Here is a 23,071-nt window from a genome sequence, read left to right on the forward strand (position 1 = left end):
AGACAAACAAGTAAAACGTCAGACCTCACAATGTGTACTAGATGCCCTAACAAAGCAAAGCTTGTGGATGCAACTGCATCTCCTGAAAAGCCCTCAAACTCCTGTACAGGGGAGGTCAATAGTATATTCTAATGAGTGCTCTATTCTCGCCACAAACAGTCCAGCTAATATAAAGAGGGGTGTTTTCATAGCCATTAAATAAATGTACTATTCATTTTGTACATTTAGCGCGAGGAAACAATGATAGCTAAATAAAAAAAAATAAAAAAAAATGTAAAGGGATGTGAATATATTCCATATTTATAAAAGAAAACTGCATTTTTTTATGCAAACACACATGCTACCTAAGTCTACATCAGTAATAGTGAGCCACAGTGTCCTGTCTGCCTTACTATCTGTCGGGCTCAAATGTACATTTTTCTGCAATGATAATATGGTGTTTTGTCCTGTAAGTTGCATGAACCCCTCTAGATCAGAAAAATTTAATTTCACATATTATGGTAAGTCTATTGGGAAAATTGAGGCCTAACCACAAAAGCCGAAGTGGAGACAGAAATGTTTCAGCCATACGGCACTGTGCGGTGAAGACGACATAATCCGCATTTGTGCAGCATTATATGGGGCAAATGTCTGTATGGAGCATCTTATGGGGCCATAATCAGCATTTGTGCAGCATTATATGGGGTGTATTTTGTATGGAGCATCTTATGGGGCCCATCATAAACTGTATGGAGCATTATATGGGGTGTATTTTGTATGGAGCATTATATGAGGCCCATCATAAACTGTATGGAGCATTATATGGGCCATATTTTGTAGGGAGCATCTTATGGGGCCCATCATAAACTGTATGGAGCATTATATGGGGCTCCTGATTCAATATGGATATTCAAAAACACTTAACCTACTGATGTCTCAATTAATTTTACTTTTATTGGTATCTATTTTTACTTTTGGCATTTACCAGTAGCTGCTGCATTTCCCACCCTAGGCTTATACTCAAGTCATTAAGTTTTCACAGTTTTTTGTGGCAAAATTAGGGGTCTCGGCTTATACTTGGGTAGGCTTATACTCGAGTATATACGGTAGTCAGCCACCAATTGTGCAAGTTCTCCCACTTAAAAAGATGAGAGAGGCCTGTAATTGACATCATAGACCACAACTATGAGAGTCAAAATGAGAAAACAAATCCAGAAAATCACCTTGTCTGATTTGGCAAGATTTATTTTGCAAATTATGGTGGAAAATATGTATTTGGTCGTAAAAGGGGACCTGTCACAACCCCCCCTACCACCACCTCCCAGGCGTTTGTAACTAAAAGAGCCATCTTGTGCAGCACTAATGCTGCATTCTGACAAGGTGGCTCTTTTAGTTATTGTTTGTTGCACTGCAGAAATAATCACTTTTGAATTTGGTCCCTCATACCTGTGAAATCTTTTAGTTACAAACGCCTGGGGGGGGGGGGGGCCGACAGGTTCCCTTTAACAAAAGTTCATCTCAATATTTTATTATATATCCTTTGTTGGCAATGACAGAGATCAAACATTTCCTGTAAGTCTTCACAAGGTTGGCATACACTGTTGGTGGCATGTTGGCCCATTCCTCCATGCAGATCTCCTCTAGATCAGTGATGTTTTGAGCCTGTCGCTGGGCAACACGGACTTTCAACTCCCTCCAAAGGTTTTCTATGGGGATAAGAGCTGGAGACTGACTAGGACACTCCAGGACCTTCATATGCTTCTTACAAAGCCACTCCTTCGTTACCCTGGCAGAGTGCTTGGGATCATTATCATGCTGAAAGACCCATCCACTTTTCATCTTCAATGCTCTTGCTGATGGAAGGAGGTTTGCTCTCAAAATCTCACAATACATGGCCCCATTCATCCTTTCATGTACACGGATCAGTCATCCCGGTCCCTCTGCAGAGAAACAGCCCCAAAGCATGATGTTGCCACCCCCATGCTTCACAGTAGGTATGGTGTTCTTTGGATGCAACTCAGCATTCTGTCTCCTCTAAACACGACGAGTTTTGTTTCTACCAAACAGTTCTACTTTGGTTTCATCAGACCATATGACATTCTCCTAATACTCTTCTGGATAATCCAAATGCTCTCTAGCAAACTTCAGAAGGGCCCGGACATGTACTGGCTTAAGCAGGGGGACAAGTCTATAACTACAGGATCTGAGTCCCTGGCGGCATGGTGTGTTACTGATGGTAGCCTTTGTTACAGTGGTCCCAGCTCTATGTAGGTCATTCACCAGGTCCCCCAATGTGGTTCTGGGATTTTTGCTTACCATTCTTCTGATCATTTTGACCCCATGGGGTGAGATCTTGCGTGGAGCCCCAGATCGAGGGAGATTATCAGTGGTCTTGTATGTCTTCCATTTTCTTATTATTACTCCCAGAGTTGATTTCATCACACCAAGCTGCTTACCTATTGCAGATTCAGTCTTCCTAGCCTGGTGCAGGGCTACAATTTTGTTTCTGGTGCCCTTCGACAGCTCTTTGGTCTTCACAATAGTGGAGTGTGACTGTTTGAGGTTGTGGACAGGTGTATTTATACTGATAACAAGTTCAAACAGGTGCATTACTACAGGCAATGAGTGGAGGCCAGAGGAGCCTCTTAAGAAGTTACAGGTCTGTGAGAGCCAGAAATCTTGCATGTTTTTAGGTGACCAAATACTTATTTTCCACCATAATTTGCTAAATAAATCTTTCAAATCAGACGAGGTGATTTTCTGGATCTGTTTTCTCATTTTGACTCTCATAGTTGTGGTCTACCTATGATGTCAATTACAGGCCTCTCACCTCTTTTTAAGTGGGAGACCATGCACAATTGGTGGCTATCTAAATTTTTTTCCCCACTGTAGACAGTACTGCGGGTCTACCTGCTCAGGTCAGTGTCTTAAGCAAACACACCGGAGGCCTTCACACCTCCATTCACAGACACTGAAACAGAACTCTGTCTCCATTTTATCTGCCAAACCACGCCCCTTGGGTGGGGAATATGTGAGCAGTCATTCTCACCCATCTCTTTTGACTGCTCGTAAAACTTTGCCTTGAAATGCCTTAATAACTCTCTCAGCACTATATGTGCTGGAGCATACTTTCTGAGCTCACTCTTCAAAGCTGCCAACCGCGATGATACATATCTCCTATCAAGGTCCCGCCTAGCAGTCATCTTACAATATCTAGATACATGAGGCTATAGAATTTAGAAGGTACTTAGTCTGTCTCATGAATGTATAGGAGGAGCAGATGTTGCTGTTTTGGATTTATGTTGGGCTAGCTTAGCCAAAGCTTATTAATCTTTAAAACTCTTCACAAAAGCCCACAGATTACCAGCCAATAATACAACTTTCCAACAAGATGTAAAGTATTTTCCCATTGAGTGTGCTTCGTAGCAGGTCCCCTATTCTGAAGAACAGAAAGGTGTATCAGGCGCAGCTCTAGCTTTCTTTATCACATAGAAAAATAGTTAGCTGTCCAATTACTGAGTCTTCTTCCCCACTATCAGTGTAACCCTTTTATCACCATCACAATAACTGTAGCATGATTTCCCCTGAGGTTTTCCCGACATTCGGAAGATAATCATACTTACTTGATAAACATGGGAGTGCTGACTTCAGGAGACAACTGTTGTAGTCTTCACGACTGATCTGTCTAAATGGGAAAGTGACATATTACATTAATACAATTGTAAATCCTAATGTTTTTTAAACACCTTTTATAATTGTCAATAATAAATCAAATAAAAAAATGTAGCTAGGAGGGACAAAAGAAATTACAATTTTATATTTAAAGGGAATCTGTACATAAGATCAACCTCCCCCCACGTATGGGCATGCAGGTCTTTGAAATGTAAATTCAGCAACACTTTTACATCTTTTATCTGTTGCTGCATTTCTGAGAAATTACTTTCAGACCCCCACGTGTCTGATACTAATTACCTATACTGCAGAGGAGTGATCAATATGTTAGTCCCAGACAACCCCTAATGTGTATTGGAGGATTAAATTCTACAATATTTTTGCCATCCTTGTATGTTAATAACAGATGCCGGGTACCAAAGCAGTACTTTAGGAGTTGGCAGTAAAGTTTTTTTTTTCTATAAAACTCAAATATGAATATTAAAGCATAATTCTCATTATAATCCATTTCAATTGATCAGTCGTACCATGTGAATACAAGAACCTCACTAATCAATCCTAAATGGGGAACATAGCACTTTTCTCATCATCCATGTTCCCTTTCGCCAGCAGTAAGCGTCTGGTAATTGTTCAGAAGCCTCAATAGTACAAGTTTAGAAAGGAATAAGTAATTAAAACTTCTGATATTCCTATTCCATGTCAGCCCAAAAAAGCAGTACCCGATGTAAACCACTGAAGAAGGAGAGAGCCTTAAACCGTTACCCGTTGTATGTTTCTCTGAAACATTCACATGAGAGGATAAAGGAACAGGAAAGATAAATTTAGAACAACTCAAACCTATCAATCATTCTGTGAACTTATTTCCTTCTCAAAGGAAATCATCAAGAAACAACCAACATTTTTTTCTTCAAGATAATCTACACATTTCCTACTATTTAAAAGCGAGCCACTTCTTTGTGCGCAATTCAGAACTTCATTTCTAGAGAAGTCAGATTGGATCTCGGCCAAGGAAATTGTACAAAGTTATCAAAATGGCTACAATGTGAGCTGCAATATACAAGTGCTACTGAAAATGCTGCAGATACAATCAACTTTTACTTTACTACACAGGTATATGGGATATCAATCCCATAACAGAATGAAATATATAATATCTGATGAAAAATACAGAAAAGTCTACTTTCTACAGTAATTATGGTTTAGAAAACAAATGTTACTGTTAATATAATGAAAAGTTGGACACAAAGATGGACGGCTGGCTATAGTGCCATTATAAAAGCTCCATGTGCATCCATGACATGACTAAGAACAGGAGCAAGAAGAAACAATTTCAATTCAAAGACAAGGTATAACCATTAAAATGAATATTGGTAAATTGAAAAAAATTTAATACAAAGAATAACATTAGTTCGCCAAACAGGAACACCCCTTTAGTGTGAAACTTTATAAAAATTGTACATTTTAGTTATGCCCAAGTGAACACTGATGATCAAACCCTGACAATTCTAATAATGTCCAAAAGATGAAGTTATGTTGGAGGACTGAATGGGAGAGCCTCACGTCTGGCGGCAAGATACGACTGCCAACCGGGAAACCTTTACTGATTGAGTGCCACAGGCAGACTAGCATAAATGAAGCGTACTGAGCGATCTATACGACAACTCTCAGTGCAGATAGGCTGCCATTGTTCTAGACAGTGTAAGTCCTGTTTACACAGGAGGAAGTAACGCAGAAAAGAATGATCCCGTGTTGCGCAAAAGATCATTTCCCCATTGAACGAACATTTTGATATTCATCTGGTCATCAGCAGCCTATTTACACTGCAAGATAATTGTGAAACAAGAGTTTTTAACAATGCGCTATCTTGATTATCTTACAGTGTAAATGGCCGTTCACTTCTTCTGAACCCTGAACTCAGTGGGCTTCATGAGTGGTGCCATGATTCCCCCTATCCTCTGTATAAATACTTTTCCTCATTGGATGTTACATTTCCTTGAATAATAAGGAAGGTTAACACTCATACACTTTCAGACTCCCTAAACTCATCGTTGTCCCCAATCTCTTCTTTTTCCTGTCCTGATCTGGCTGTACATCACTTCAATGACACTCTTAGAAGCACCCTTGACCAAGTAGCTCCCCTCACCCTCAGAACCTCCAAACACAGAGTGAAACAGCCCTGGGTCACATCGCAAACCCGATTTCTCCAGCGATGCTCTAGGTGTGCTGAATGCTTATGGAGGAAAACACGCACACCAGAAGACTTCATACAGTTCAAATTTATGTTAAGGACCTATAATTCTGCCCTTCACCTCGCCAAACAGACCTACTTCACCACCCTGATCTCCTTACTATCCAACAACCCCAAGAAACTTTTTGACACCTTTAACTCCCTCCTCAGGAAAAAAAGCACAAGCCCCTATCACAGACATTTGTGCTGATGACCTGGCCTCCTACTTTATAGAGAAAATAGACAATATCCGTCAGGAAATCCGCTCCCAATCACCAAGTTCAGTGACTCCCATCCCTCCCTGCATTTCCCCTGGCTCACTCTCCACATTTGATCCCATCACAGAAGAAGAAGTCTCCAGGCTCCTCTCCTCTTCTCGTCCGACTACATGCATCACCGACCCCATTCCCTCACATCTCCTCCAGTCTCTCTCTCCAGTCGTTACAACTCACCTAACTACAATCTTTAATCTCTCCCTCTCCTCTGGCATTTTCCCCTACTCCTTCAAACACTATCATTACTCTATTACTAAAGAAACCCACCCTCGACCCATCCTGCACAAACAACTACAGACCAGTCTCCAATCTCCCCTTCATCTCTAAACTCTTGGAGCGCCTGATATACTCCCGCCTTACCCGTTACCTCTCCACTCACTCCCTCCTAGACCCTTCACAGTCCGGTTTCCGCCCCCTACATTTGACAGAAACTGCACTCATCAAAGTGACCAATGACCTTCTGACAGCAAAACGTAACTGTGACCACTCTCTGCTCATTCTTCTCGACCTTCTGCAGCTTTTGACACTGTTGGCCACCCTCTCCTACTCTCTAGGCTCCAGTCACTTGGCATTAAGGATACTGCTCTGTCCTGGTTCTCTTCCTATCTTTCTGTCCGCTCCTTCAGTGTTCTGTTCTCTGGCTCCACTTCATCTCCACTTCCTCTCACTGTCGGGGTACCTCAGGGCTCAGTCCTTGGCCCCCTTCTCTTCTCTCTCTACACGGCCCCAATTGGACAGACCATCAGCAGATTTGGCTTTCAGTACCATCTTTATGCCTATGACACACAACTATACACATCTTCCCCTGACCTTACCCCCCCTGTACTACAGAACGCCACTGACTGTCTGTCTGCAGTCTCCAACATCATGTCCATTCTCTATCTGAAACTCAACCTCTCCAAAACTAAACTTCTTCTGCTCCCGCGATCTACTAACCTCCCTAAATCTGACATTTCCCTCTCCGTGGGTGGCACCATGATAACACCCCGGCAGGAGGCGCGCTGTCTGGGTGTTATGTTTGACTCTGATCTCTCCTTCACCTCCCATATACAATCTCTTGCCCGCTCGTGCCACTTACACCTAAAGAACATCTCTAGAATCCCGCCCTATTCTCACCATGGAAACAACAAAAACCCTCACTGTCGCCCTGATCCACTCCCGCCTGGACTACTGTAATGCTCTACTAACTGGCCTCCCCCTTACTCGACTTTCCCCTCTCCAGTCTATACTTAATGCAGCAGCCAGGGTCGTCCATCTGGCTAGCCATTACTCGGACGCCTCCGCTCTTCGCCAGTCGTTACACTGGCTGCCCATTCATTACAGGATACAATTCAAAGTACTTGTTCTCACCCACAAAGCTCTCCACAGTGCGGCACCCCCATACATCTCCTCCCTCATTTCGGTCTATCGGCCTAGCCGACCACTGCGCTCTGCAAATGACTTTCGACTAACCTCTGCACTAATCTGTACCTTCCACTCCCGACTCCAAGACTTCTCCCGCGCTGCGCCAATCCTCTGGAATGCTCTACCCCAAGATATTAAGACCATCCACAATTTGAATAGTCTTAGGCGCTTGCTCAAAACACATTTGTTCAGAGCGGCCTATCACATTCAGTAATCAAAGTCATGTTATGTTTGTGTGTGTGTAGCCCATTCACTATCCCCATCTATCCCCCACCCCCTGAAGATGGCTGGACCATCATTGTAAATACATAATTGTAAATACATAATTGTAAATATACACCTTTACTTTGTATCTCCCCCTCCTCATTGTAGATTGTAAGCTCTCACGAGCAGGGTCGTCTTATTTCGCTTTAATTATTGTATTGTTAACATTGTTACTTATGTCTGTTGTGTTTGAAAGTGTTAAACTGTAAAGCGCTGCAGAATATATTGGCGCTATATAAATAAAGATTATTATTAAAGATTATTATTATGAGGATGTCACGCTTGAGCAGGCCACGGCCATTTTTTCTGCATTTCACCTTAGGCTATGTGTACACGTCAGGATTTCTTGCAGAAATTTCCTGAACAAAACCAGACATTTTCTGCAAGAAATCCGCATGCGTTTTTTTCACATTTTTTTTTTTTTGCGGATTTTTTGCATTTTTTTCTGGAGGTTCCCAATGCAATAATATACCGGTAGTGGTAAATCAGCAAAAATCTGCAAAATTAATGAACATGCTGCGTTTTTTACCGCGATGCATTTTTTTCGCGGAAAAAAACGCAACATATGCACAAAAATTGCGGAATGCATTATAAATGATGGGATGCATATGTATGCGTTTTTAAAGCGTTTTTATAACTGGGGTCCTGGGTTCTAATCCCACCCAGGACAACATCTGCAAAGAGTTTGTATGTTCTCTCCGTGTTTGCGTGGGTTTCCTCCGGGCACTCCGGTTTCCTCCCACAATCCAAAGACATACTGATAGGAATTCTAGATTGTGAGCCCAATCGGGGACAGTGATGATAATGTGTGCAAACTGTAAAGCGCTGCGGAATATGTTAGCGCTATATAAAAATAAAAAAATAAAGATTATTATAGCAAAAAAACGCAAAAAATCCTGAACTCTAAATTAAAATGTAACCTTTTATACGTTACATATGAAGCAACCTTTTATATATATATCACTATGCTATTCTGAAGTTACTCTACAACTTTTTCACCCATTCATATACATAACAGATAAATAAAAAGGTGACCTAACAGATTCCACAATTCATTGGTTTCAGGTAACAGAAAAGCAGCAAGTTTTGACTTCAGCTGTGAATGAGGATGAAATATCACTTACGGTATCTAAATTGGCAAAACCTACATGGCCCAAATGAAAATTTGTTTTTTTATGTTATGTTTTGTTATGTATAACCAATAAAGTCTGATTAAACTAAATTGGCAAAACAAAACCATTTCAGAACAATTACCTTTTTTCCTTTTTCTTGCAAAGCAATTTTTTAATAATATTCCATTATAGATGATACAATATAAAGAGAAGGAACTGCAGAGTCTACTTATCTCTATTCAGACCTGCACCAAATTACATAGTTACTAAAAAAAATATTTAAAAAAAAAAACACATAGAAAAAATGTAATTTTAGCTCCCAGCAAATTTTTGCACTGGGTAAATACCTAGAGGAAAGGACACTGAATACAAAACATCAAACTACTGTATGTACCATCAAAACGGAGAATAATTTATTCTAGTTCTCAATAAAATTAACATAAAACTGTAGAAATCATTTAATGAATGAATCTTAGAAAAGAACATGACCTATCACAACAGCACAAAGTGAATAGCGCATCTTTTTTGCTCTGTATGACCCATTTCTATACGCCTGTATAACTTTGCGACATGTACAATGTGCAGGCAACTTGTTGCCATTCCACAGCTCCGCTGCTGAGCGCAGAGAGCAAGATGAAAGTCTCTGCTAATTACATGTTTACCAACCCTCAGAAACCTTTTAATTTCCATTAAAAGGAAGAAATACAGTCGCTGTTATTTTAAACAGTGCTTAGATTTATTTGAAGGCCCAAAGAGGAGGAAACAAATACGGCATTTGAAGGAAGACCCTTCACAAAGTATACTGGGCAACAATATAGGAATGACTATAGTAATCTGATAACGAGAGGATCCTTATTTTAATGACATAATTAATGAGATTATTGTGCCAGAACTCTGGGGTTTAGTGTACATTGTCTAGCATTACTTTTAGTGTTTGCACCAGCTTTTGTGGCTCATTGATCAATTAGGCGTCACTTAGGGAAGTGGCTTAGAAGAAAGATGGGTGTGACTAAAATCGCAAATGGACTAAATGACTGGCACAGGGAAAACCAACAGGTGATGTTAAGGTAGTATTTAAGCTATGCAAAATATATCAAGCGCCATGATTACGGTCATAAATGTGGCGGATTTTCATTTTTCAGTTTATACTTTCTATATATTAGACTTGATTGGTAGATCTTCCCCAAATTCCATTGTTCACACATTACAAAATGACATTTGGTTATCACCGTATAATCAATTTTCGAAAAAACAAAAACACAAAAAAACAATATATAATTGTACAAGGTTTTATATATATATAAAAAATATATATATTGTACTAAGAAAATAGGAACTGTTACCAGGTCAAAAGTGGCCGGTTTTTATTCTTACTCTATTCCTATTGCTCCTCTGAGTATTCAATTTTTAAAGGGGTCTTCCACTACTCGAACAACGCCTCCTCAATTTGCACGTTTGCACCCATAAAATATCACTTATACCTACCTCAAGTGCCGACACCATTCCGGTGGTGCTGACACTCGTTGTCCCGTGGTTCGGACAAATCAGACATCAAGAGGAAGCCAGAGCTGCGGCTGGCTGCTCACTTCCTCTTGATGTCTGGTACGTCCAGTGGTGGGAAGAGTGAAAACAGCGCTGATTCCCGGAAGAGTCCGTGCCATTACCATTGAATGGCATCTACACTGGAAGGGAGCATAAGTGATATTTTACATTTTACAGGGGAAAACATGCTGATTGAGGAGGGGTCTAACATCACTGCTCTCCAAATACTGTACATTTTGGAAGTCATGTCCCTACTACACTTATATTAGTAACGACATCATAGAAAGCCCCAAATTCATTGTATGGGAAATAGTCCTTTTGTTCTATCTAACCACATTTGGATTGACTGCACTGTCATAGAAATTTCAATGTATCAGTGTCCTTCAGAGAAATCACAGTTTACAAACAGGTGGAAATTACATCATTATTTTTTCTGGCATTTTGCTTTGTTGTTGTGTATGTGACCTAAAATGAACGAGATAGGACAACCCCTTTACACCGAAAAATCTATATATTAAAAATGAACATGTAAAAAGAAAAACAAGATTGTGGTAACTGAGAGAACGTGATTAATAGTCAATGCTTTCTACTCTACACTGTAGAAGGCCCAAAAGTTGTAACAAGCGGATGCAAATGAGAGCTGTCCATATGACAAGCACCTTCTAACCACTTTATTAACAACTGGTTTCACTCCTAGGGACGTGGCGGATTATAGATCTGTTTTCTGAGGCTTGTGAGGTCTAGAATTCTCAGTAGACTGTAATTTCATGCATGAAAAACATCTAAGTTACAAGAAGAAATTATTTCTTCGGGGGAAGTTCAGACACTGGCACCTTCGGATTAAATAAATTGCTGACTCTTAGGTGACAAGCTGCTTCAGATCTCAGTTTATGTCAAGAAATATCACAAAAATTAGCTGATATTTGCAAATTTTAATCATATATCAACTTTATTATTTGTTTTTAAGCGACGGTCACAGCACACTGTCTGGCGATACCAATTACAGGGGTCCCAAGAGTGACATTGGCTTCAGGTTACAATGGACATACAATGCCAGAGACAATGCTGATCTGCAACAAGTGGGATTAGACGGAGAATCAGACAGTATGGGCATTTCCCAGTACACCATGGGTATCACCGGGGTCAGGGGAGAGTGGTGGGCTTCATTTTTTTTTCTGCTAAATTGTTTTTATTGCTCAGGACCCCAAAAAGGTTATTCTCCCCAACACAAAAACATGACTTGCAGCTTCCTGCAGCTCTTTCTTCCTGTTATACGCAGTTATATTCGTATTACTTGTCTGGATTAGGGCTCAGTCACGCGGCATTTTGTCTCGTACGAGTTCTATCCCTGTTTTTCACAGATAGAACGTGTACCTATTAAAGTCTAAGTGCCTGTTCACATGACAGTGTATTTTGTGGACCTATTTGTTCACACAAAATCATGGAGGCATGTATTGGATCAAACTCACTAATACAAGTTTGTGAAAAAAAATACATCATTCAGACATCATTTTCCATGGACTGTTCGATGGAAGTATGAGAAATCTCAACCAGGTTGGGTTATTTTTCCAACCGAGAGTAAGTTATGAAACTCTGACCAAGGTCTCAGGGTAAAAACTGACCAAACTCTGATGATACGATGATCAATGATACTGATCAAACTGTATCGAACTGTTTTTACATATGAGAAAATCACTGAACTCTAAATTAGCCCAAGTCTTTTTTTTCTTATTCTGGGTTGACATTTTGGAGGTTCATAAAAAATTTATCCATTGAGTTATGTTCTAAAGTTACAATATTTTCAACTTACATTGGTTGCCCCAGAGCAATTGTTACATAGGGCCACCTATAAAATAACAAAAAAAGAGGTTACTCACCCTATCCAGGTTCTAGAGCTGACTTGCAGTTATTGCTCTAGTCTTTGTTGACAGGCTGCACCGGTGACATAATGTCTATTATGCAAGTGGTAGCTGCAGCCAATCACTGGGCTCAGTGGCTTGTGCTGTTTATATCAGCAGACAATAGGGCATGGACTGTAGCTCTTGTAGGAGCTGATCTGCAGTACCCCACAGTGGCAGCTACACGTGTAATGGAGATATACTGATGAGCTCTGTTCAATGCTTACATCCAGACACTGCTAGAGCTTATCAGTGGTGACCACCATTCCAAGGACCGCTGTACATCTGCGTTATTCTCCTCTTAATACAAGTTGCACAGCCAATATTACACATATAGTATAAATATATCCAGACAACTATTGTGCAAAAAAGGATTTTAAAAATCTCAACTTCCTAAAAGTGCTGTCACAAGAGCTATCCACTCATACATGTATCATAGTGGAAAGAATTAAAATACAGAACAACTCAGCATAGTTATTTATTCGGTAAAAATAGAGTTTGGAGCAAGTGGGTAAATGTAGGAATAAGGAGGAAAACTTTAGGAAATCAGTCAACAAACCTTCTTAACATGTAACACAATAGATACGTTCACAAGGAGAGGGTTACTTAGATAATTGGTATAATACCTGACTGCTCTAGAAGCCAATTAATCTTTATATATTTGTTAAGCAAAGAAAACTCACACAAAAATCAATAAAAACAACGCAATGTCGTCCGTACAATATGTATCTCCCATACTGTCCTTTTCTTGCTGTATACTTCCAAGATACTACTACTGTTCCTATTATCAACACATAATCCACAGACGTCTTAGCAACTCACATCCGCGGCCTTCTTGGTAAGCCCAGATATAGTCACAGATGAAGTAAAAAGCCACCTACAGACAGCAATGTTACTGAACACATATACTCACCCTCTGTTCTAGCGCTGTGTCCCTGATGGCCCACACTGACATAGTGTTTACATTGGTTGAAGAGGTTACCACCCATGACCACTGCAGCCAATCACTAGCCTCAGCGGAATCTTACCGTATAACACTGAGGCTAATGATTGGCTGCAGAGCTATACGGGATGTGATATTTGCAGCCAATGTAAACAGTATATGCAGGGCTGGAACGGAGGGTGAATATATATTATTTGTTTTAGTATTATTGCTGATGTCAACTTTTTCTCCAACGTGGATAACCTCTCTAGTAGGGCAAATTGAATTCATGAATAACCTGAAAAACTAGATCTCAAGTGAAGACATATATGTAATATATATATGTGTATTTACATATATATGTGCATATTACATACTGTACATACGTGTATACAAGGAGTACAGCCCGTTGGTGTGCTGCATGGTGGCAGCACAACCAAATCTCATGCCAGCACGTAAAACAAAATGCTATGGTAATTGGCCATTGAGGTGGTGACATTTCGGCCGCACCGCCTGCCCCTACTCTTATGCATCTAAAGTAGTAGGTTCTACTAGACAAGAAGCAACAAGTACACGCAGATTAGATACTTACTATAAAAACTCTTCTCAGCCAATACTTGTTATTACAGTAATTGTACTTGTAAGGGAAGTTGTCAGCAGTTCCCATTTTCGATAATTAGGTTTGCCTACCAGGCATTATACCCTGCACATTAAAGAGAAAAGGTGTCACCATTCCTCTTGTAAAAAGGATGTGTTTTCACACAGTGTGATGGTGTCAGCACTGATTAAACAGCGTGAGCATGTAGGGGTACACCCCCAATGTATGTATTCTGACATTTACATGAGGAACAGCAGAGGGACAACACAACTCAGTGATAAGAATGTCTTATGAAGAACGTGTTCAATAAAATACACATTGTGCTTTAGAAGGCGCTTCAACTGACAGTGGCTGGCTGGGAGCAATATTAAAGTATTATTCCCAACACTGATAGCTGCCACCTATCCAAAGGCAAGAGTTAATTTGGGATTGATGGGAGTCCGAGAGGTCAGATTCCCAGCGATCAGCAAGAATGCCCTGTCGGATATCTCCATCAGTCACGTAGACGATGACTAACTCGGTGGCACAAAGGTGGCATACTGCTCTACACATTAGACTAACAATGGCCAAACGCACAGAAATCATTGGGATCGGCCAAGAGTCTAATGCGTATGGCACATGAAGCTGGGGGAGAGAAGGATCCGCCATGTCCAATTTCAGACTCTCAATCCTTTTGCTCTCTGGGAGAAGTGCCACCAGAGGAATCTGACGGTGGCTTTCTCACAGAGGACCTGAGGAGCCCCCAGCCGCGCTCTCGTGTCTATGGGGCAGTTGGGGGGTACCTGCTGATAGCTATGTATTGTGTATGGGGGCTTCAGACTCGATCCTGGGCAGCAGCTTCTTTACAAATCTTACTAATAAAAGCAGTGGGCTAGCAGGAAAAGAGCAACATGTCCAACACATATTGTGCTTTATTTTTATGTGGAGGGGGGCCTGTGTTTTTGATTCATGCTACATTTAAGGTAAACTACAGAGCCCAAACCCCAGGGTAACGAGAGCACCTCGGCCAGATTCAGCACACATCACTACACATACAGGTGTCTCTCCTGAGTCAGTACAATGATGGAGTCTTATTCTTCCCATCAGCTCGTCCATGTTCCAGGAGGCAGCGATTATGGCTATGAATGCTAGAAGTGATTATCTACAGGAGCTTCATCTGATTGCTGGCGAAGCTTTACCTGTGCCCAGAATAAGCCATCACCTGCGTACTACAGGGTACAATAGCAGAGGGGGGCCTCCTGCTCTACATGAGGGGCTGATCCAGTACTGAGGCAGATGCCAACATCCATGTCATCATGTCCATGTACAAACACTGGCCAACAAGGACATGCTGGATGTCATAGCAGGAGGCAATCGATGCACGCCAACGTCGCCTGCCAACGCCATGGAGCCCACAATTCCTGCAAACTAGAGGGGTGTGGGCGGAGGGGGCTTATGCCAGACATACTTAGGTGGGCAGGGAGGTGGGCAGCAGCTCCTCAGTGACTGGCACTGCCTGTGCCCACAGCTCTCACACTGGCATCAGCATCTTCGCCAGCACTCACTGAGGAGGTAAAGTTTACAGCTACAAGCAGTGACAAACTTTAGCCAGGGACGAGTGGCCCTGTATCTGCCACCTCTGCCCTGTATCTGCCACCTTTGCACTGTATGTACCACCTCTGCCCTGTATCTGCCACTTCTGCCCTGCATCTACCACCTTTGCCCTGTATGTACCACCTCTGCCCTGTATCTGCCACCTTTGCACTGTATGTACCACCTTTGCCCTGTATCTGCCACTTCTGCCCTGCATATGCCACCTCTGCCCTGAATCTGCCACCTTTGCACTGTATGTACTACCTTTGCCCTGTATCTGCCACCTCTGCCCTGCATATGCCACTTCTGCCTTGTACCTGCCACCTCTGCCCTGTATCTGCCACCTTTGCCCTGTATCTGCCACCTCTGCCCTGTATCTGCCACCTCTGCCCTGTATCTGCCACCTCTGCCTTGTACCTGCCACCTCTGCCCTGTATCTGCCACCTCTGCCCTGTATCTGCCACCTCTGCCCTGTATCTGCCACCTTTGCCCTGTATCTGCCACCTCTGCCTTGTACCTGCCACCTCTGCCCTGTATCTGCCACCTCTGCCCTGTATCTGTCACCTCTGCACTGTATGTATCACCTCTGCCCTGTATCTGCCACCTATGCCCTGTATGTACCACCTCTGCCCTGTGTCTGCCACCTCTGCCCTGTATCAGCCACCTTTGTCCTGTATGTACCACCTCTGCCTTGTATCTGCCACCTTTGCCCTGTATGTACCACCTCTGCCTTGTATCTGCCACCTTTGCCCTGTATGTACCACCTCTGCCCTGTGTCTGCCACCTCTGCCTTGTATCAGCCACCTTTGTCCTGTATGTACCACCTCTGCCCTGTGTCTACCACCTCTGCCCTGTGTCTACCACCTCTGCCCTGTGTCTGCCACCTCTTGCCCTGTGTCTGCCACCTCTGCCCTGTAGCTCCCTCCTGTGACACTACAGCGTGCCTCTATGGCTACGTTCACATTAGCGTTGCGCCGCTGTTGCGTCGGCGACGCAGCGGCGACGCAGCGGCGACGCGCCCCTATGTTTAACATAGGGGACGCGTGCGTTTTTTGGGTGGCGTTTTTCGCCACGTGCGTCGTTTCCGACGCTAGCGTCGGACGCAAGAAAATGCAACAAGTTGCATTTTCTGTGCGTCCGATTTTCGTCAAAAATGACGCACGCGTCGCAAAACGCGCGCGTTTTTGCGCGCGTTTGCGCGCGTTTTTCCGTGCGTCGCGCGTTGCGTCGCCGACGCAGGGCGGCGCAACGCTAATGTGAACGTAGCCTAACTCCTTCCTCCGTGACGTGCCTCAGTCTCTCACCATTACTGCTCCTCTCACTGGGAGTGACACGAGCGAATGTGGAAGTGAAAGAGACCTGCTACTAGTGTATTTACTTCTCACACCCCCCTGTACAGGCACGGTCCATGTCCCCCTGCCGACCCTTCCCAAGAGAGAACGTACCATCAAGAGACCTCCGAGGGGGGTCACCAAAAGACGGGGAAGTAGTGCACCCTTTCATTGCCTGTAGCTGGAGCGATAATAAAAGTGCGGGACTTACCGTGTAGGTGAAGCGCTGGGGCTCCCGGCTTCGCCGCTCCTCCGTGGGGGCAGCAGAGACCGAGGCGCTGCCGGGATGGCTCCTCTCCTCTTTCTCTCAGTCCTCCCTTCTCGGTTTGTTCTGTGTCTTTCTGTAGCAGGAAGGAAGAAGGGAATGAGGCAGGGCTGACGTGAATGGATGCAAAACAGCTCCTCCTAAGCCTGCTCTGTGAGAGAAAGACGGAGGGAAACAGAAAGAAGCCGCCAGAGCCCTGTCTCTCTCTCTCTTTTGTTTTCTCACTTCCTCCCCTCCTCCACCACAAGTTTTCTCTCTCTTTTTACACTACAGACAGGGGATTTTTCTCCCTTTGAAACTCCTCTGGGTGCATTAAAAGCAGAACCTGTTATTTTGTATTGTCCTCTCTTCCTCCTTTCTCTTCCCTCTTTTTTTCTTGGTTTCTCTTGTAGTTTTTCTCAAGACAGTGAGAGACATTTACTGCACAAAATATGTATAATGTGTAATGTATATGTGTGATGTACATGTGTATAATGTACGTGTGTACTGTATATGTGTGATGTACATGTGTATAATGTACGTGTGTACTGTATATGTGTGATGTACATGTGTATAATGTATGTGTGTAATGTGTATGTGTGATGTACATGTGTATCATGTACGTGTGTACTGTATATGTGTGATGTACATGTGTATAATGTACGTGTGTACTGTATATGTGTGATGTACATGTGTATAATGTACCTGTGTAATGTGTATGTGTGATGTACATGTGTATAATGTACCTGTGTAATGTATATGTGTGATGTACATGTGTATAATGTACGTGTGTACTGTATATGTGTGATGTACATGTGTATAATGTACGTGTGTAATGTATATGTGTAATGTACATGTGTATAATGTACGTGTGTAATGTGTATGTGTAATGTACATGTGTATAATGTACGTGTGTAATGTGTATGTGTAATGTACATGTGTATAATGTACGTGTGTAATGTGTATGTGTGATGTACATGTGTATAATGTACGTGTGTAATGTGTATGTGTAATGTACATGTGTATAATGTACGTGTGTAATGTGTATGTGTGATGTACATGTGTATAATGTACGTGTGTATGTGTAATGTACATGTGTATAATGTACGTGTGTAATGTATATGTGTAATGTACATGTGTATAATGTACGTGTGTAATGTATATGTGTAATGTACATGTGTATAATGTACGTGTGTAATGTGTATGTGTAATGTACATGTGTATAATGTACGTGTGTAATGTATATGTGTAATGTACATGTGTATAATGTACGTGTGTACTGTATATGTGTAATGTACATGTGTATAATGTACGTGTAATGTATATGTGTGATGTACATGTGTATAATGTACGTGTGTAATGTATATGTAATGTATATGTGTGATGTACATGTGTATAATGTACGTGTGTAATGTATATGTGTGATGTACATGTGTATAATGTACGTGTGTAATGTATATGTAATGTATATGTGTGATGTACATGTGTATAATGTACGTGTGTACTGTATATGTGTGATGTACATGTGTATAATGTACGTGTGTAATGTATATGTGTAATGTACATGTGTATAATGTACGTGTGTAATGTGTATGTGTGATGTACATGTGTATAATGTACGTGTGTAATGTATATGTAATGTATATGTGTGATGTACATGTGTATAATGTACGTGTGTAATGTATATGTGTGATGTACATGTGTATAATGTACGTGTGTAATGTATATGTGTGATGTACATGTGTATAATGTACGTGTGTACTGTATATGTGTGATGTACATGTGTATAATGTACGTGTGTAATGTATATGTGTAATGTACATGTGTATAATGTACGTATGTAATGTGTATGTGTGATGTACATGTGTATAATGTACGTGTGTAATGTATATGTAATGTATATGTGTGATGTACATGTGTATAATGTACGTGTGTAATGTATATGTGTGATGTACATGTGTATAATGTACGTGTGTACTGTATATGTGTGATGTACATGTGTATAATGTACGTGTGTAATGTATATGTGTAATGTACATGTGTATAATGTACGTATGTAATGTGTATGTGTGATGTACATGTGTATAATGTACGTGTGTAATGTATATGTAATGTATATGTGTGATGTACATGTGTATAATGTACGTGTGTAATGTATATGTGTGATGTACATGTGTATAATGTACGTGTGTAATGTATATGTGTGATGTACATGTGTATAATGTACGTGTGTAATGTATATGTGTGATGTACATGTGGATACTGTACGTGTGTAATTTATGTGTGATGTACATGTGTATAATGTATGTGTGCAATGTATATGTGTGATGTACATGTGTATAATGTACGTGTGTAATGTATATGTGTGATGTACATGTGTATAATGTACGTGTGTAATGTATATGTGTGATGTACATGTGGATACTGTACGTGTGTAATTTATGTGTGATGTACATGTGTATAATGTATGTGTGCAATGTATATGTGTGATGTACATGTGTATAATGTACGTGTGTAATGTATATGTGTGATGTACATGTGTATAATGTACGTGTGTAATGTATATGTGTGATGTACATGTGGATACTGTACGTGTGTAATTTATGTGTGATGTACATGTGTATAATGTACGTGTGTAATGTATATGTGTGATGTACATGTGTATAATGTACGTGTGTAATGTATATGTGTGATGTGCATGTGTATAATGTACGTGTGTAATGTATATGTGTGATGTACGTGTGTAATGTAGATGTGTATAATGTACAGTATGTGTGTGTCATGTATAATTGTGTAATATATATATATATGTGCCCTGACCTGTTTTTTTTTTATTGTCCTCTCTTCCTCCTTTCTCTTCCCTCTTTTTTTCTTGGTTTCTCTTGTAGTTTTTCTCAAGACAGTGAGAGACATTTACTGCACAAAATTAAAAATAGCTGAGAGAATGGTGGAAAATGTCACTGCATGTAATGTATATATGTGTGTAATGTACATTATGTGTGTGATGTATAATTGCGTAATGTATATGTGTGATGTACATGTGAAGGGGGCTGCATTACACTATATGAGGAGCTGCTTTATACTCTATGAGGAGTTCCATTATACTCTGAGGGGCACTGCATTGTAATCCATGGAGTGTCTTCATTATTGACTTTGAAGGGGCTGAATTATACCTTATGAAGGGGGCTGCATTATATTCTATGAGGTGGCTATATTATACTCTTTGAGGGCACTGCATTACACTGTATGAAGGGGCTGAATTATACTCTATGAAGGGGGCTGCATTATACTCTATGGGGGGCTGCATTATACTCTATGAAGGGGTCTGTATTATACTCTCTGAAGAGGGCTGCATTATACTCTATGATGGGGACTGCATTATACTCTATGAGGGGGCTGCATGATAGTCTAAGCTGGCTGCATGATACTCTATGAGGGAGCTGCTTTATACTCCATGGGGTGCCTTCATTATACCCTTTGAGAGGGCTGCATTATACTCTAAGGGGGACACATTATAGTCTATGAAGAGGGCTGCATTATACTCTATGGTGGTTGAATTACACTCTTTTGGGTGGTTGCATTATACTCTATGGGGTGTCTGCATTATACTTTATGAGAGGGCTGCATTATACTCTATGAAGGTGGCTTCATTATACTCTTTGAGGGGTGCTGCATTACACTATATAAAGGGGCTGCATTATACTCTATGGAAGGGGTGGCATTATACTCCATGAAGGGGGCTGCATTATACTCTATGGTGGGTTGCATTATACTCTATGGGGGTTGCATTATACTGTATAGGGGTTGTATTATACTCTATGAAGTAGGCTGCATTATACTCTATAAGAAGCTGCATTATAATCTATGAAGGGGACTGCATTATACTCTATGAGGCGTGCTGATTTGTAATCCATGAGGTGTCTTCATTATACTCTTTCAAAGGGCTGCATTATACTCTATGAGGGGGCTGCATTACACTCTATGAGGAGGCTGCATTATATTCTATGAAGGGGGCTGCATTATAATCGATGAGATGGCTTCATTATATTTTTTGAGGGGGCTGCATTGCACGATATGAAGGGTGCTGCATTATACTCTATGAAGGGAGTTGAATTATACTCTATGAGGGGGGCTGCATTACAGTCTATGAAGAGGGATGCATTATAGTCTATGAAGAGGGCTGCATTATACTCTATGAAGAGGTCTGCATTATACTCTATGAAGAGGGCTGCATTATACTTTATGAAGGGGGCTGATTTATACTCTATGAGGGGGCTACATGATACTCTTTAAGGTGGCTGCATGGTGATCTATGAGGGGGCTGCATTATACTCTATGAAGGGGGGCTATATTATACTCTATCGGAGGCTACATTATACTGTATGAAGGGGGCTGCATTGTACTCTATGAGGGGGCTGCATTGTACTCTAAGAGGGCTACATTATACTCTATGAAGGAACCTGCATTATACTCTATGGGGGTTGCATTACACTATGGGGGGCTGCATTACACTCTATTGCAGTGTTCCCCAACTCAGGTCCTCAAGAGCCACCAACAGGTCTTGTTTTCAGGATTCCTTAGTATTTCACAGGTGATAATTGCATCACCTGCACAGGCAATAATTCCATCACCTGTGTAATACTAAGGAAATCCTGAAAACATGACCTGTTGGTGGCTCTTGAGGACCGGAGTTGGGGAACATTGCTCTATTGGGTGGTTGCATTATAGATATGTTGTGGTTGCATTATACTTTATGGGTGGCTGCATTATACTCTATAGGGTGACTGCATTATACTTTGAGAGGTCTGCATTACACTCTATGAATGGGGCTTCATTATACTCTTTGAGGGGGCTGCACTACACTATATGAAGGGGGCTGCATTATACTTTATGAATGGAGTTGCATTATACTCTATGAAGGGGGCTGCATTATGCTCGATGAGGGAGCTGCTTTATACTCTATGAGTGGGTTGCATTATACTCTATGGTAGGTTGCATTATACTCTGGGGGTTGCATTACACTCTATGGAGGTTTGAATTATACTCTATGAAGGAGGTTGCATTATACTTTATGAAGGGGGCTGCATTATCTTCTATGAGGAGTGTTGCATTGTACTTCATGGGATGTCTTCATTATACTCTTTGAAGGGGCTGCATTATACTCTATGAGGGGACTGAATTATACACTATGAGGGGGCTGCATTATACTCTATGAAGGGGCTGCATTATACTCTATGAAGGGGGCTGCATTATACTCCATGAAGGAGGTTGCATTATACTCCATGAAGGAAGCTGCAGTATACTCTATGAAGGGAGCTGCATTATACTTTATGAGGTGGCTTCATTATACTACGTGAAGGGGCTGCATTATACTCTATGAAGGGGATTACAGAAAAACGTTAAAAAGTGTCATTATTAACCGCATAACGGCGACAGCAAAAAAAAAAAAAATCCGATTTGCCATTTAATTTCTCTCTCCTCTGATGTTATCACACATCAGAGGAGAGATAAATAGGGTCCCCGATCCCCTCCGGTACCTCCCGGTGTCCTTGGGTCCTCCTGCTTCCCCCCACGGCTACCATCATCTTCTTCCGGCAAGAAAATGGTAGGCGCCAGAGATCTTGAGATTATAGGAGACAATAGGAGATTTTTCATACTGTTTCATTTTAATCACTATGATAGACTCTATCAGAATGATTAAAAAAAAAAGTAAATAAAACCCCCCTTTATCACCCCCTTAGTTAGGGAACAATAATGAAATAAAAAATATAAATTTATTTCCTTTTTTGCATTAGGGTTAGAGTTGGTCTAAAGTGATTTGGGCTAAAGTTAGGGTTAAGGTTGGGGCTAAAGTTAGGGTTAGGGTTGGGGCTAAAGTTAGGATTAGAGTTGGGGCTAAAGTTGAGGTTAGGGTTTGGATTACGTTTATAGTTGGGATTAGGGTAAGGGTTGGAATTAGGGTTAGGGTTGAGGCTAAAGTTAGGATTAGGGTTGGGGCTAAAGCTGGGGTTAGGGTAGGAGCTAAAGTTAG

The 23,071-nt window shown here is 41.4% G+C and overlaps 1 protein-coding gene across 4 annotated transcripts in view; it reads right to left on the reverse strand.

The window, feature by feature from the left end:
- ZNF710 (zinc finger protein 710) overlaps positions 1 to 17,314 on the reverse strand; it is a 110,860-nt gene extending 93,546 nt beyond the window's left edge. The window contains exons 1-3 of one of the 4 annotated variants that reach the window (XM_069766182.1): positions 17,008 to 17,138; positions 13,888 to 13,998; positions 3,603 to 3,664 (exon numbers count right to left, since the gene is read on the reverse strand). The gene's annotated coding sequence lies outside the window, so the exon portion shown is untranslated. Of the gene's footprint in view, positions 1 to 3,602; positions 3,665 to 12,285; positions 12,322 to 13,887; positions 13,999 to 17,007 lie in introns of all 4 variants that reach the window. The other 3 variants (XM_069766183.1, XM_069766184.1, XM_069766185.1) reach the window with 3 other exon arrangements.
- Between the last annotated feature and the right edge of the window lie 5,757 nt (positions 17,315 to 23,071).

This window comes from Ranitomeya imitator, chromosome 4 (genome assembly GCF_032444005.1).
Source record: "Ranitomeya imitator isolate aRanImi1 chromosome 4, aRanImi1.pri, whole genome shotgun sequence".
In the NCBI taxonomy this organism is placed as follows: Eukaryota; Metazoa; Chordata; class Amphibia; order Anura; family Dendrobatidae; genus Ranitomeya; species Ranitomeya imitator.